Source organism: Electrona antarctica (assembly GCF_951216825.1).
Source record: "Electrona antarctica genome assembly, chromosome: 2".
Lineage (NCBI taxonomy): Eukaryota > Metazoa > Chordata > Actinopteri > Myctophiformes > Myctophidae > Electrona > Electrona antarctica.
In genome coordinates this window covers 29,216,422-29,232,948 of record NC_136807.1, presented here as the reverse complement: position 1 = coordinate 29,232,948, position 16,527 = coordinate 29,216,422, and the positions used below count along the sequence as shown (strand labels likewise).

Sequence of the window (16,527 nt, the reverse complement as noted above, 5' to 3'; positions counted from 1 at the left end):
TAACAGAGAGAAAAGAAAGTCTTACTTACTTACTTAGTTAACTAACTTAATCTGATTCTGACTATTATAACTCCATTGTTTCCAAACATTTCTTATGCATTTGTGCAGTTTCTTTTCTTTTCTTTTTATTTTTAGGGAATCACCCTTATTTCCCCAAGTATAATCAGATGCAAGTGATGTGACATGGAGAGGGTGGAGTCACTGGAGTGATAGACAGATAGAAAAGTCAAAAATATTAATATTTTCCACAGTGACTAAGTTATTAAACACATGTATTTACATAATAGATGATTGATTGATTGATTGATTGATTGATTAATTACTTTATTAGGCAGAAGTACAGTCAAACACTTAAACACTTAAACACCTTCTTATAAAAGGATGCCAAAAAAAACACTTGACTAAGGGAGGAGCGTTAATTTCCTGGAAAAGTTGTATTTCCAGGCCTGTTTTAAAAAGACACCAGTGATTTGCATTTTTTGAGGGAGGGATTCAGGGCATTCCACACTTGGGTGGCAGTGCTGTGGAAGGATAATTTACCCATGTTTGTTTTGTAAGTGGGTGGTACCAGATTGTTCCCTCTAGTATTATGGCTGTGGGTGTTGCTCAGTTCAAACACCTTTACTTTACACAGAATGTTGTTTTAACCAGCGCAAATAGCTGATGTGCAAGCTCACAGCGTGTCACGAGGGAGCTTGTAGATCAGCTACACCTGCTCTCTGACATGACATCTTTAGAGTAAGTATGAGTTCTCTGGTGACTTTTGAGATTACTCTTCTCCCTGAATCTAGCCCCACATTGGTCACAGTAGTAGGGCTTCTCTCCTGTATGAATTATCTGATGACTTTTGAGAGCACTGCTCTGGCTGAACCGTTTCCCACATTGGTCGCATGCATAGGGCTTCTCTCCTGTATGAATTATCTGGTGCAGTTTCAGCGTACTTTTCGAGCTGAACCTAGTCCCACACTGGTCACAGTGGTAAGGCTTCTCTCCTGTATGAGTTCTCTGGTGAAGTTTGAGATGACTGCTCTGGCTGAATCTAGTCCCACACTGGCCACAGTGGTAAGGCTTCTCTCCTGTATGAGTTATCTGGTGAAGTTTGAGATAACTACTGCTGCTGAACCTAGTCCCACATTGGTCACAGTGGTAAGGCTTCTCTCCTGTATGAGTTCTCTGGTGATTTTTGAGATTACCTTTCTGGCTGAACCATTTCCCACACTGGTCACAGTGGTAGGGCTTCTCTCCTGTATGAATTATCTGGTGAATTTTGAGATGATCGCTCCGGCTGAACCTAGTCCCACACTGATCACAGACGTAGGGCTTCTCTCCTGTATGAATTCTCTGGTGACTTTTGAGATGATCGCTCCGGCTGAACCTAGTCCCACACTGATCACAGTGGTAGGGCTTCTCTCCTGTATGAATTCTCTGGTGATGTTTGAGATGACTGCTCATGCTGAACCTAGTCCAACATTGGTCACAGTAGTATGGCTTCTCTCCTGTGTGAATTCTCTGGTGTTTTGTTAGGTCACCTCTCGTGCTGAACCTAGTCCCACACTGATCACAGTGGTAGGGCTTCAAGCCTGTATGAATTATCTGGTGTTGGTTGAGATGACAAACTCTGCTGTAGATATGTTTGAGTTGGTCAGGAAAGACTTCTGCGATGGAGAATGGGGAGAGAGGATGAATTAAATGTTATGTTATGCTAGACATACGCAATAAGGCTGCAACGATGAATCGCAATCAAATCGATTATTCAATTTGTTTTTATTTAGTAATTGATTAATCGAATCGGCACCTAATCACTGGAGTTTTTTGCAATAATCAGGTAGGTTTTTTTCCACTTAACGTCTTAACCATAGTTTTTTCATTGTTAAGTGTAACTAAACTAAAGAGGAGTGAGCCATCTCTCTTCCCTTACAATCTCCACCAACTCTCCACAAACTGCTGCAGCGCTCACAGAGTCACATACCAAAGCCAGATAGGTAATGAGTTCCATGCCACCATTGCTCTGTAATGGACTGTTCTTTGTTTAACATTGGTTCTACTATACATGAAGGGAACAGGAACCCACCCTCTGACTGCTCAGTCACTGTTTCCTCTAGCCAGAAGCTGATAGTGGGGGGGAGCTTTTCACACATGCATGCATTTTTTTTGCTGTCTGTTGCAGTCTTTTACCTGACTGCCAGATTGCAGCAGTATTAAGTTCACAAGTTCCCTCCTCCTACCTGCATCTGGTCTCTCTCAAGCAGAAACGATGAACCCGAAGCAGTGGGACAAAAATCTGATATCTCCATAATAATTTTGAGTTGTAGTCTTGTTAGGTTGTGTTTACATTTGCGCTGTGGCACAGCTTCAATACGTCATCAGTCTCGCCGCTCTTGTGTTGATCCCGCCTCTAGCGGCCGCATATCGCTACGATCAGCACTGGTTCGGAGTACATTGTCTCTGCCCGAGAGAGTGGAAGCAGGAGGAGGAACTCACTACTGCCACCATCTGGCGGAGTCAGGGTAGTCTTTGGTGGTTTTTGCCTTTTTTTGCCTATTTGTGGCCGCCTACTAAAAATCTTACTGTGCTGACCAACCACACAATAATACATATAGCCTCTAGGGGAAACACTGCGAGTAAAATCATTATGTGTATCTGAGAACAATGATAAACGAGAAAAGTCACAATTTTGGGAAAATGTCAAAGTGTAGTTCCCGCAATCACTTATATAGGCCCCCACACTCATTTTGCCAGCCAATTACAATGTCATGTCACCCCTGGTTCTGGGTTGAGTAAAAGGTTACTCTAGAAGAAGAATAAAGTGTTACAATCACTATAGTGATTATTACAAATTATCTCTGGAGTTTTAGTTGTGATGATGTTTTGACAATGAATAATACAACCTGCTTTTTACACTTAACCACTAATGTTCATTGTAATTATACTCGTTGGATAGCACTATACGAGTTGCTTTGTTGTGAGCCACCTGTAACCTGTTCACATTACTGTCTGTTGTGTTGGACCACATCACTGCACAATGAGAGAGAGAGAGAGAGAGAGAGAGAGAGAGACAGAGAGAGCAGTGAAATGCAAGAGCTGATCCAGTAATGAATAGAACACGGTTCAAGTTGACTTGTCATGTTTAACAGAGAGAGAGTGAGAGACTGTGTGTGTGTGTGTGTGTGTGTGTGTGTGTGTGTGTGTGTGTGTGTGTGGAGAAGCTGGAATAAAAGTAGGTGTCACTATAGCTGACACACCCCCAACGCTAAGTCTCGTATTTGCCGAAAATGATAAAAAAAATTATAGGGATGTCCCAATACACTTTCGTTCACGAACCGATCCCAATACCGCAATTTCTGTGTTAGCCGATACCGAATACCGATACGAGAGAATAATATTTATAATAATAATAAAAACGGACTGTACACCAGTCCAGTACGTGGCACAGCGTTAGGCAGCCGACACAACGCTTGGAACTGCATGCGGTCTGAATTTACTGATTGCACATTTTTGTCCATGGATGTCAATGGCCAAAACATGAAATACACACATGAAAATACGGTATAATTCTAGATCCAGAGGAGTACCAATGACAATTATTATTGCCAATTGTGGTTTTGAGTTGGCAAAGTACCTGTACATTCAGGCTTCTATACTGCAATGCGAATCATCCTGATTCACTATAGGGCTGGCCGATATGGACCAAATCAAATATCACTACATTTATTTGACAGAATACCATATTATCATCATCATCAGAATACCATATTGTGGTCAGAAATTGGTGCTTTTACAAATTAGATTATCTAATCTAATCTATAAATGCACCAAGACTCTGTACGTACGTGTGTACGTCTGTAATCCACGTAACTCGGGAACTGTTCGCCCCGCCGACTTCAACACACGACTTGACACACGCGTTCCACACCACCACAGGGAGTGAAGTGCCCGGTGTCAAGTCCGTCGGATACACCGTTGTCCAGAACCAGCATAAAAGCCTCTTCCCGGGCTCTGGACAGGGCCCAAATTAGCCAATTGATCACACCTGATCAGATCAGATCTCCATATATGGAGCTGGCCTGTTCTGACATCACAATGATGGTTCTGACATCTGCATAGACTCCATATTTGATCATGCCTGACAAAGAACTCCATATATGGGCAGAAAAGAGACACAGACGACAGACATAATAACTGGGTGGGGCATCCATTTCCAACATGCATGGTTCCGGGCACCGCTCTGGTTTGACAGATAATCACAAATAATGCCCATATTATAATTAGGTAACTATCACAATATTATGATATCCATATTATTCCCAGATAATATCTAGTCTCATATCACAACATTGGTATAATGTTGATACTGTATATTGCCCAGCCATAATTAACTGCAGAGGTATACACATGTTTAATAGGCCTATACTATAGGTCTATACTTTCTTTTGAATAATCATGTAAAATTGTGTTGCAGATTAATCCAAACGTTATTCCATAGAAATGTAAGTAATGATTAAACTAATTTGTTGAAACAGCAGACCATTGTAAAGTATTATATTCACCGTTCCATAAGACTGCAGAAAGCCCTCTCCTCCAAATAGATTAAGAATCTCATGCTCCTGACCTGAGTGATGCATTACCAACTTTTGAAGTGCCTCTTTAAACTGAGAGAAATTGAATGTTTCCAGTAGCCACATAAGTACCATTTAATGAATTAATCTTTAGAGACAAAAGGCAAAGTCTTGGTTTTGGTGTGTGAGCAGGTGGCTGCAGGCGCGCAAGTACTATTAGCATCTTAATTATCCATCCATGGCTGGTATGTTCTCCCTTCTTGCTAAATTCAATCCATCTCATTCCTAATTAAGAGTGTCCGTCCATGTGTGATATTGTTTCACATTTCACATACTCGCTTCTCTCTCAACGGAAACTAAAGACAACGGAGGGCGAACATGTTTTCCTGCTTTTATGCACAACTGGGTGTTTCTGTTCCAATACATGTGACACAGACATACCTTTGACTTTGTGGCTATTAAAATAATAACGGCAGTGTCTCAGATTTATATTGGTAAGAGTTAGTTAAGACCTATATGTACTTTATTTTTTGTCAAAGATTAGCATAGGAACATAATGTAACCGTTTTCACATATTGCTTTGTTTAAATCAAGTGTATGATGTATGATTTCAATATTCTACTGGTCGTTCCTGTCATGGCCAGAGGACAAAACGTATTCATAATTCATAACTTGTATGTCAATACAAGTGGTTCATTTTCTTGTGCATTTTAAAATATTGTCCTGTAAGTGTGTACATTCTGTTTCAACAATTGTGCACTGTACATTTCTTTGTCATAGACATCAAATTGAATATTCAATGTATGTTGCAGTATGGTAAAATTAAAAGAAAGAAAAAGGAAGCAAGATAGAAATTGAAGAAAACAAAGGGAAGTATTTGTTGAACCAATGTGTGTAGTTGTGGGTAACCAAGACACACATTAGCTAATTAATGAGTTTGCTTTGGCTAGACAACGAAATTGTACAGTGAACAGTACAGACTGTATTTTCACAGATGTTCACGTACGTAGAGAAACAAACACGCACACATACACAAACACAAGCTATATTTTCTTGTTGGCCATGTGTTTTTGAGCATTGGGGAGCTGTGGATTGGCAGCATCTCAAGCTGGCTGTGAGGTTTCTCTAGCTGCCATGCTTTATGGTTAGGCAGCCAGCAAATTGGGGAAGGGTTTATCTAATTAGAAAATACATTCCTTTAGTAAGCAGTCCCTCAGGCACAATCATCGTTCTTTAAGCGACTAGCCTGGGGAGAAACGGATGGGAGTATTCAGATATCATATCTAATGCCATGGAAACCCGTGATGTGAGGTGGATAATGCTCATGGTACAATTACGGAATTGTTTCTATTCTCTTCCCCCTCCTTTCCTTCTAAATACATGTCTCAGTTTTTTTGCATAACTGCATAATACCGTATGAATACATTTTCAAACGTATTAGCACATGGACATTAGCACAAAAAAGTCATGATTCCGGAAACGTAACTGCCGGGTCACAGATGGATGGAAAGAGCGTTGATAAATGTACAGCTATAAATTGGTTTTTTTTAATACTGTACAGTACATGTGCACGTGTTGTGTGTGCATGATGTGCATACAGTATGTCCTCTGCATACGAGTGCCTGTGTACTGATAGCCCACTTTGAAGCTTTTGTTTGCACATCGAACAGAACAGTCTCTCGGCATCTCAGGGTGCTGTGAGACTTCCCATCAGGACAGTTAATGAGGCCTCTGGGAATGGACACACAGGTGTGTCAACACACACACACGCGCGCACACACACACACACACACACACACACACACACACACACACACACACACACACGCAAAAGTTGCAGTAGCAACTGAAGAGAGAACACAAAGGGCTCCATTTTCGTCACCGCTAAACCCCATATCCGTAAACGTATGCCTTTTTTTACTATTTTGAAAAACATTTTTGAATAGTTCAACTAGCCAATCTACATTGACATGTTGTGAGCTTGTGGACTGGCCATTTTAACTATTCAAAAATGTTTTGCAAAATAGTAAAAAAAAGGCAAAGAAGTTTAGGGATAAGGGGTTTAGTGGTGACGAAAATGGAGCCCAAAGTGTGTGCATGTGGATGTGGAGGGTATTATGTTCGGGGTATACTTTTTTTTCATTTTATTTTTTTTCATGATTTTGTAACCCATTTTTCACCCCTGTGTCAATTATCTAATCTGATTCTGGGCTCTACACACCCTCCGCCAACCTGGGGAGAGCAACGGACTTGAACTCATGCTTCCTTCATGCATGAGTGTCCAAGTCGCTCCTTTACACCTGACAGGGGGGAGTTTCCCGGGTTGGATGTAGCGCGTGGAGGGAACACGTTATTCCAACCAGTTCCTTTCCCCTCCATCAGTTCGTGGTGTTCTGAATTTACTAATAAATAACTGCTTAAAATAAAGCTGCTTAAATAAATAAAATACAGCCTTTATTAGGCATTACATCACTTCTATTTAGTTGAAATCAAACTGCCTTTCTGCCAATTACAGGAAATTACAGTGTTAAAAGCATATTAGTGTAATCACATTACACATAAATGCATTATTACCAGGTTTGTTCCTGTTGATATTTGTTGTGATTACTTTCAGGCAAGGTAAGATTTATGGTACCGAAAGAAAAGCCGGTGTGCTTCCTCTGGAAACTGCCCTTGGTTGAGGCAGTGGGTGCTCAGCTTTGAAAATAACTTCACTCATAAACCAACTAAGTGGAAAAAGCGGCACTCAAAAATAAAAGACTGGCTCAGACACATATGACGTAAATTCTCCTTACATTGTCAATGGCAATTGTGACACAAGTTAGGACAAAAATCTGTATATAGGAGGGGTTAGCGCCTCAAAAAATTACACCCATGTGAAGTGAGGGGCGCGCCGCACTCTTATCATCATACATCTGCATCATGACGTAGCATGTCGATTTGCTCAGACACATATGACGAAAATTCTCCATTCATTGTCAATGGCGCCCCTCAAGCAAAAAATAGAAATCGAAATAAATGGTCAAGACGTGTGCAGAACATGTACAGTGCAAAACAAAGGGTAATGTTCATTTTAGTGCTGCTCTGAGTATAACTGATACTGTATATCGAGACATAAGAAAGGACATTTAGAACACAAAAAGAGTGTTATTGTCCTGCAAACAAACTATTAAATGTTTGTAATGGGTGATGTAAATGATGACATACAGTTTGTGGTCAATGTTGACAGGATGACAGAGTTAGCAGGTTAACACTTGAGTGTCTGTGAGGTCTTTCTGGACCCATTTTGAGATTTTGAAGACTTGACAGGGAAACTGAAAAGAATGAAATAAATATTTACATTGAGAAGGCAGCAGATGGGGTTTTTCTTATAGCATCACTGGGTGTGTATGGCAGACATGAGATAGATAGATGAAGTGAAGGTGTGATCATGAGTGACATTCTGTAGCTAGAAACGGTAGATGGTCCCATTATGAAGGGGGTTACAGGGGACGTTCACTCAAAATGCTAAATGATATTGATTTTAGCTTCTGTGTATTTAAATCAAGGTTCAGACATTTCTGGGGTTGAGATGTCTTGTGTCAGTCTTGTGTCGACATCCCAAAGCAATGGAGCTGTCTTGAAGAATTCATCCGTCTCTTTCCAAAACTCACAATCTGGTTAGTGGTGATAGACAGTCCACATGCAGACCTCATTATCAACACTTTTCAGTTAGAATAGAACTATTTCCTACCAAAGTGCAAAGTCTGACTACTGTATCTCCACGTGGAAGTCAACGTCCTGGCACGTTTCATTCTGTGTGCAGTAGTGCTGCCATGAAACATGCCAATTAATCAACTTCTTATTTTGCCAGCTGTTGCATCTTCATCTCACCACTACACAAGGGTTAATTAGTTGGTATGATTTCAACATTTTACTACTTCTTAATGTTGTGGTCAGAGGTCATAAATAATTCATAATTCACAATTTGCATGGCAATAACGTTTTTGTTTCTATTTCCGTTGGCTAGATTGTTTATATGGCCGATTGTCTGGGTGAGGAATCGCAGTCACTTTCCAAGTGGCAGTATTTGTAACAGTCAGTGTGGTTGGGATGGCTGCGATCTTTGATGATTCTGTGAGCTTTGATGATGACACAATGCCCATCTTACAAATATTGGACAGAGAATGATATCCACTGTTAAACTTGGCTGTTCCCACAACCCTGCTTTGCGGTTGCGTTGGCGGTTGAGGTCAGAGGGCAATAATTTCTTCCAAAGAAATGTGTGTATACAGTAATAAAGACCAGGCTACTTTAATGAGAGCAAACTGACTTGAACTTTCCAGTGCATGATGGAACATTATTTAAATATGAGCTGAGAGATATTATGAGATATTCAATTCACATTTTCTCAGGGGGATTATTAAAACCATTTCCTGTCTGTCCACAGCAGAATTAACACGCAAGAGAAATTAATTATGCACCACCGTGATTGAGTTTTTGCTTCTAATTGCTACAATTTCAGGCCTGACAAAGCTCAGATTTGCCAATTTAAGTAGAGGTTAATGGGTTCTTATTATGATGAGATTTCTCATTGCACAGTGGCTGTTGCTGAACAACAAACAGAAGGTGACTGACCACGTCCCTGAAACCAAGACAAGTGATTGACTGATCTGCATTGAGTGGACAATTCAAAGTGATCTGTTCTTCTGGCACCGTAAGGGCTGATTTATACTCCTATTTAGTGCTGAAAACAACTCTGTTCGGCTCAATATGACGTCATTCAGAGGTTCGGGGGGGGGGTCACTTTCTTTTTATTATTATTATTTTTTTTCCCCCTTTTTTAACACCTAATATTTCTCTGCGAGAATGCGATATGCATAATAAGAGTACTATGTTCATGTTGTGTTTACATGTTAAGATGTTATTAATAATCAGGGGGGCACACAACCGATGCGCCAGTGTGCATACGTCGTCAAAATGTTTTCTGCGCGTAGAGCAAAGGCATGCAGCAAAGGTCGTCATGAACGGGACTCGAACACGCGACGCGCTGTCAGGCCAGAGCCTATATGTGGCATGCACCTGGACCACTAGGCCAGCGGGCGCCACGCATCGCGTTCTTAACGAGACGCTTTTGAAATCACACACACACACACACACACACACACACACACACACACACACACACACACACACACACACACACACACACACACACACACACACACACACACACACACACACACACACACACACACACACACACACACACACACACACACACACACACACACACACACACAGGCTGGAGGAGGAGGACCTACCGCCACAGCGGGTACACAGTCATGTACCCGCTGTGCAAGGTTCATTTACTGGCCCCAAACATATTAATGTCAAGGACCTCCAATATTTACAAGTGACTTCAGCGCTAGGGCATCAGCACAATTATTATAAAATTAACAGTATCGGATCAAACACAACTGATACACAACCAGGCCTGGAATTTCATCCTTTTAGGGGCAAGGCCACTTGGCCTTTAGTGTGGTCAACTTTTTGAGGGCACAAGGCCAAGTGCCAGGGCATGAAGGCCATCAATTAAAAAATGATGTTAAGTCCCCGGTCATAATTATTTTAGCTTAAAGGTTAAGAATGATTTTTTTCAAGGCGAACATTGGTTCAGAACAGTGCTTCTTAAATAAATAATCACAGCTTTAAATAACAAAATATAAGTAGCTACTGTTGTAAAATATTGTAAACATGTTTTGGGGTCCCAGTCCAGAGATGAAAATCATAATGAAATGGCCTAGGACCCTGTCAGGCTGTCACCCTAGGCTAATTCATATAAATTTAATTTGGGGGTCCTTGAAATTGAAATGGCTGAGGATCATTGGGTTAAACTGTGAGTTAATTCACAGAAAATACAATGACAGCCTACATAACTTTTGAATAAGGGCTTGGTTTAGAAAAGCCTATATTTTGTGCTAAACTAATATATTGAATAACATGGCATTGTAGAGAGGTTAGTGACAGATAAGATTTCTCCATTGTGGGGCTGCACCGCTGCAGGACTGAGGACTCTGGAGATAAGTCAACTGTCAACACAAAGTGAAAGTGCAGCTTCAGATCAGTTTTTTGTTCTTACCTGGAGACAGTGTGTGCTGTGCACAGGGGAACAATTGTATCCATGGTATTTTTCTGTCGCCATCCATAATGCGACGCAAAAGTACATTTACGTTTGTTTTGGTGGGCTAGATAGATACGGTAGAATGGAGTAGATCATCTCTCCTCCTCCTTGTATGGACAGCCACGCTGTTTCGCATTAGACAAAAATAAATCAGCTGGACCATGTCCGACCAGCGACCAACGTTAATGAATGTGACGTAGGACCGCCACACTGTCGCAACTGTAGAAAACATTATTTTGTTTTGAGTGATAGTTGCAGTTTGACCGGATAGCTAGATTAGCTACACTAGTAGGCAGCGTGTGGGCTAAATGCTCTCTGTTTACTCTGTCAGTGCGTGTATGTGTGGCGCGGAGGAGGAGGCGTGCGGGTGTGTGTGTGTGTGTGTGTGTGTGTGTGTGTGTGTGTGAGAGTGTGTGTGTGTGTGTGTGTGTGTGTGTGCACGCGCGTCATGACGACCAGCGGCAGCGGGGGTAGTTATTAAGGCAAAGTACCGCAAAAGAATAAACCACTTTGCAAATGGCAACACAACTACAACACAGATTTGTTCTGCGGGGAACATTGGTTACCGTAATTACTGGAAAATTGCGCAGAGGAAAAACGGTAAAAAGAACTTCTGTGGGCGCCGGTCGGGGCACCACGGCCACTGTGGCCGTATGGGCATATACTTTTTCGAGGGGCACACGGCCAAAGAGAGGGGCAACGACGGCCATGGCCGCCGTGGCCGCCGTGAAATTCCTGCCCTGGTGTCGACTACATTTTTTCACGGACAAAAACTAACCTTGGGCGTGCATGCAGCGTGCGCACCAGCGTGACATCACAGTGATGTCACTGTGATGACGTGGTGCCTTTAAAGGTTGCACGCGATGTCGCTGTGAGGCAGGTCGCAGCCATGCTGCTGCCATTTTGGAAAGGGCGGTGTGCGACAGCTCAAGGCTGTATTGCTGATTACTTAGCTTAGGACCCCCGCAGTGGTGTCCGGTTAGAACTTAAACCAGGATGCTTTGACTTCTGCCTTCTCCCTGAAGCCGACCCTGTATATATTCTCCGACCAGGCTTGTCACGATGACTAAGCCAGTTAGATCTATCCATATATGGTTCTATCCATATATGGTTCTACCATATCTATCGATATCAGCACTAGGTCGGCTCGGGCCCAAATATAGGGATTGTCATACTAAACATGTCATATATCATATAGCCCAACGTCCTAGTCAGAGTCTTCGTTACAGCCACCCCAGATTTCACGTTGAAATCTATACCGCATCCAGAAGACTCAGACAATTGTCCTTTCTTTCGGCTAGGTTCTAACAGGCCAGGCCTGGTAGTTATCCAGCAAGGGAGGCTCTCAAAGATGTTAATCTCTCTCCATTAGTCTGCTGACGATCTGTGTATGCTCACAATCCAAGCTATTTGGCGATCAATGCTCCCTCAATATTATTGACTTGGTTTGGCTGTACGGCAGGAGATACCTCGGAAGATAGATGTAGCCCCAGTCGCTATGCTATCCCCAGCAGCTACACCGGTGATGTGGGCCCAAGCCATTCAATTTAGTTAGTTGAAGGCAGCAAGACTGATTACTCGAGCCACTGGTCGCAGGTAGGTCCGATCTCCAACCTTCACTTCTACCGTTCGAATCCTATCGTCCGCACCAGAAATAGTCTGGGAAATCCTTCCAATAGGCCAAAGGGCCCGAGGTAGCTGTGGATCCACGATCATCACCGGAACTCCAATCTGAATATTCGTCGTCTCCTTTTGCCACTTCTGCCGTACCTGAAGGTTAGGTAGGTAATACCTCAAGAAATGTTTCCAGAAGTGATCCGCCAGTATTTGACTATGTCTCCATCTTTTCCTTCCCAACATGTCTGACTCATCATATTGAACTTGCGGTAATGACACATCTCGCCTCCCCATGAGGAGGATGTTGGGTGTCACAGGGTCGGGATCAGCTACATCCGATGAGGTATAACCTAAAGGTTTGGAGTTCAGAATCCCTTCCACCTCAACCAGAACTGTACGCAGAACCTCTTCTGACACTGTTTGAGCACCCAATGTTACTTGCAAGGCCTGCTTGAGAGATCGGATTTCCCTCTCCCAACAACCTCCGAAATGAGGTGCGCTGGGCGGATTGAATACAAATTTAATTTGCTGCTTGGCCAACTGTGCCTTAATTTCAGGTTGAAGGGTCATAAATGTTTCCTCCAGCTCACGCACCCCTCCTTTAAAGTTCGTTCCTTGATCGGACAATATTTCGAATGGTTTTCCTCGACGCGCAATGAAACGTCTTAATGCCATCAGATAAGAATCCGTGTCCAGACTGCAGAGAAGATCAATGTGGACTGCACGAGTCGTCATGCCTTTGAAGATGATCCCCCAGCGTCGTTCCCTCCTGCGTCCTACTTTAACGAAGTATGGCCCGAAACAATCTACTCCTGTAGAGTAAAATGCTGGTTTGTGGATACGTAATCTTGCAGGAGGTAAATCAGCCATCCTGGGGATGTTTGGAGTCCCTCGCCAAGTGCGACACCCAGTACAACCTCGCTGATATCGTTTAACGGCCTCTCTTCCTCTCAGTATCCAATACTTTCGTCTGATTTCAGCAAACACTCGCTCTGGTCCTGCATGACGCAGTTTCTCGTCATAGTCCTTGATAATCAACTTGGTAATCGCATGCTTGGGGTCAAGTACGATGGGATGTATCGCGTCTGGGTCCAAAAGTTCACTATGGCGAAGTCGTCCCCCTACCCGAATGAGCTGGGTAGTACTGTCGAACTCCGGACAGAGCGTGATTAGTTTGCTATTCTTAGCTAATGCCTTTCCCGAAACCAGTTGGGTAGTCTCACTGGCGAAACAGTCATCCTGGATCTGCTTAACCAGGGCCAACTCAGCTTTCTGATACTCGTCGGCTGTAGGCTCGGGGGAGGGTGACCCAACTTGTTGCGTCACAGTATCCTTAACAAGATCCGCCAAGGTAGTATAGGATGACTTGGTTTGGCTGTACGGCAGGAGATACCTTGGAAGATACAGCCACCCCGTGCCAAACTTGAAGATCTCTCATGATTCTGATACGCCACTCTTCAGGTTGACCCCTCAATCCGACCTGCTTGACAACTGTGTGTAACAAAATGGTTCGCCCCGAACCATCATCCAGAACTGCATATACTTCCATTACTTTGCCACAATTGCAAATTAGAACTTTGCACACCTTTAACATGACATTTCTCCCTTTAGGCGGTGGATAGCCCACATGCAAGGACTCTCCTGCTATAGTCAAGATTGCTGGCTGCGGTAATTCCTCTTGTAAATCCTGTCCCGTCTCGATCTTAGGTGTCCTAGGGTTCCGCAAAGGTTCATCTGCTCTCCGGTTCAACCGGGTCCGGCTCCTATTAATACTGTGAAGAGCCAGAGGGTGCCTTCCACCACATTTCACTCCTAGTCTGTAGTTTACAGTTTCTTGCCTGCATGACGACGTCCATTGCTGATAACACAGCTTCATCTGTCATATCAAATCTCGTTTCGCCATTAAACTCAGTCGTTTGAACCTGCCGCATACCCCAAGATGGTGTGTGCCGTTATTACAGTACTGACTTACGGCTTCTTGCCGTCTTGCTGGTTACTTGGTGTACGATCGGCAGAATTGGGTGCTACTACCGTACCATGCATGATGACTGTTCGTCTCCGGTTATGCTCATGGTCATTTCTGCAAGAGTGACCGTCCAGCCTCCTTGCTGGACTACTTCGGTCCCTATGAACCTGGACTTCTGGTCTGTCAGCTTGCACTTTCATCTCGATATCCTATCAGTGAACGAAGCCTCGGCCGTCCTCCGACTGCTCCAACATCTATGGGAGGGTTGATATAGCTCCGATGCCCTTGCATCATCATGCTGTCCAGACAATGCTCTCATGATATCCACCAGAAGCTCTAGGTGAAAGCCTTCGTTACACGATGACACATGAAGCTCTAGGTGAAAGCCTTCGTTCATTGCCACCCCCAGATTTCCCATGGAAATCTGTACCATATCAAGAAGGCTTGAACAGTAGACCCCTCAGGCCACCCCAATACGAGCATACTGAGGCTTGAACAGAAAACGTCAGCCATTCAAGCCACCCCATTGAGGGCGTCCAAGCTTCGCGCTTTCTTCCTTTGATGTTACGGTGGGTCATAAAAACCTCAAGATCAAATCACATGCCACCCATGAAGGGCGTTCCCTGTCAATGGTTGCTCTCTCTCCTGTACATCACCAGTGCTCTGCACATCACCAGTGCTCTCTCTTTCCTGCACATCACCAGTGCTCTGCACATCACCAGTGCTCTCTCTTACCTGCACATCACCAGTGCTCTCTCTTTCCTGCACATCACCAGTGCTCTCTGACTCTAAGGGCCGGGGATTCGAGATTCTGGCATCCAGATTCTGGTAACTGGGTGGGTCTCACAGCTTCGAGACGCTGCTGCTCACCTATGGAGCAGCCAGGACCGACAGAGCGTTCATGCTCTGACGGCGACAACTGGGTGGGTCTCACAGCTTCGAGACGCTGCTGCTCACCTAAGGAGCAGCCAGGACCGCCAGAGCGTGGCTCTATTGGCAACAGAGTGGATCTCACAGCTTCGAGACGCTGCTGCTCACCTAAGGAGCAGCCAGGACTGCCAGAGCGTTCATGCTCTGGCGGCAACAGAGTGGATCTCACAACTTCGAGATACTGCTGCTCACCTGCGGAGCAGCCAGGACTGCCAGAGTGTTCAGACTCTGGCAGCAACTGGGTTACCATCTGGTTAGAATCTTGCCACTGAGTCAGGGGTTGGCTACTCAAGGTATATGGGTTGTAAAGCCAGATACCTTGGTTCGTATGTGTCTGGAAGACTTCAGCATCCCGTTACTGGCAGAAGTCAAAGCATCCTGGTTTAAGTTCTAACCGGACACCACTGCGGGGGTCCTAAGCTAAGTAATCAGCAATACAGCCTTGAGCTATTTTATATGGTCCTTCTTGAGTACGGATTAGGGCTTACCGCAGTAACGGGATGCTGAAGTCTTCCAGACACATACGAACCAAGGTATCTGGCTTTACAACCCATATACCTTGAGTAGCCAACCCCTGACTCAGTGGCAAGATTCTAACCAGATGGTAACCCAGTTGCTGCCAGAGTCTGAACACTCTGGCAGTCCTGGCTGCTCCGCAGGTGAGCAGCAGTATCTCGAAGTTGTGAGATCCACTCTGTTGCCGCCAGAGCATGAACGCTCTGGCAGTCCTGGCTGCTCCTTAGGTGAGCAGCAGCGTCTCGAAGCTGTGAGATCCACTCTGTTGCCAATAGAGCCACGCTCTGGCGGTCCTGGCTGCTCCTTAGGTGAGCAGCAGCGTCTCGAAGCTGTGAGACCCACCCAGTTGTCGCCGTCAGAGCATGAACGCTCTGTCGGTCCTGGCTGCTCCATAGGTGAGCAGCAGCGTCTCGAAGCTGTGAGACCCACCCAGTTACCAGAATCTGGATGCCAGAATCTCGAATCCCCGGCCCTTAGAGTCAGAGAGCACTGGTGATGTGCAGGAAAGAGAGAGCACTGGTGATGTGCAGGTAAGAGAGAGCACTGGTGATGTGCAGAGCACTGGTGATGTGCAGGAAAGAGAGAGCACTGGTGATGTGCAGAGCACTGGTGATGTACAGGAGAGAGAGCAACCATTGACAGGGAACGCCCTTCATGGGTGGCATGTGATTTGATCTTGAGGTTTTTATGACCCACCGTAACATCAAAGGAAGAAAGCGCGAAGCTTGGACGCCCTCAATGGGGTGGCTTGAATGGCTGACGTTTTCTGTTCAAGCCTC

General features: G+C 44.2%; 1 long non-coding RNA gene across 1 annotated transcript in view; it reads right to left on the bottom strand.

The window, feature by feature from the left end:
* Positions 1–392: 392 nt before the first annotated feature.
* The window catches only part of LOC306937221, a 61,343-nt gene continuing 45,208 nt past the window's right edge, over positions 393–16,527 (bottom strand). Inside the window, exon 3 of the long non-coding RNA XR_013791587.1 lies at positions 393–1,655. This is a non-coding gene — a long non-coding RNA (uncharacterized lncRNA). The remainder of the gene's footprint in view (positions 1,656–16,527) is intronic.